A 557-nucleotide genomic window follows, 5' to 3' on the forward strand; every position below is an offset into this window, starting at 1 on the left:
GGGTAAATATGCTTACCTATATTATCCATTGGGTATGAAGAGCTATGAAAAATATACCCAAATTTTATTTTGCTGCAGTAGAAGTGTCAAGTGTGTATGGACGAGAGGAATATGATGTTAATGAATGGTTGACACTAATTTTTGTAGTCAGTTATTTTTTAGAAGGAAAATTTGAAATATAGTGATTTAGGTTCATAAGTAACAGTATATGCTATTTTGATTTTACATATTTAACCTTTAATTAAATAAGAAAAAATCTATTTTGGTTCCCCAAGTTAGGGGAAATCAATAGAATTAAGGGTAAACTACATAAATCAGTAGTTTAGATCCTAATTACTAGGAATCCCGATAATTTTTGATATTACGTGTTGTACCATTTTCGATTGTTGGATACATGTGTCGAATTACATTAGATATGTGTATCAGTCGGATGTATAAGTCCGAGATACGTGATTTAATTTTTTTTGAATTAAATGTTGTAGCTTAATGCCTTAATTAGTAGAGTAAATTATGGGAAATTAACATATAGACGCCTACAAATTCATCAACTAATTCGA

Source organism: Solanum tuberosum, unplaced genomic scaffold (assembly GCF_000226075.1).
Source record: "Solanum tuberosum cultivar DM 1-3 516 R44 unplaced genomic scaffold, SolTub_3.0 scf01105, whole genome shotgun sequence".
NCBI lineage: Eukaryota > Viridiplantae > Streptophyta > Magnoliopsida > Solanales > Solanaceae > Solanum > Solanum tuberosum.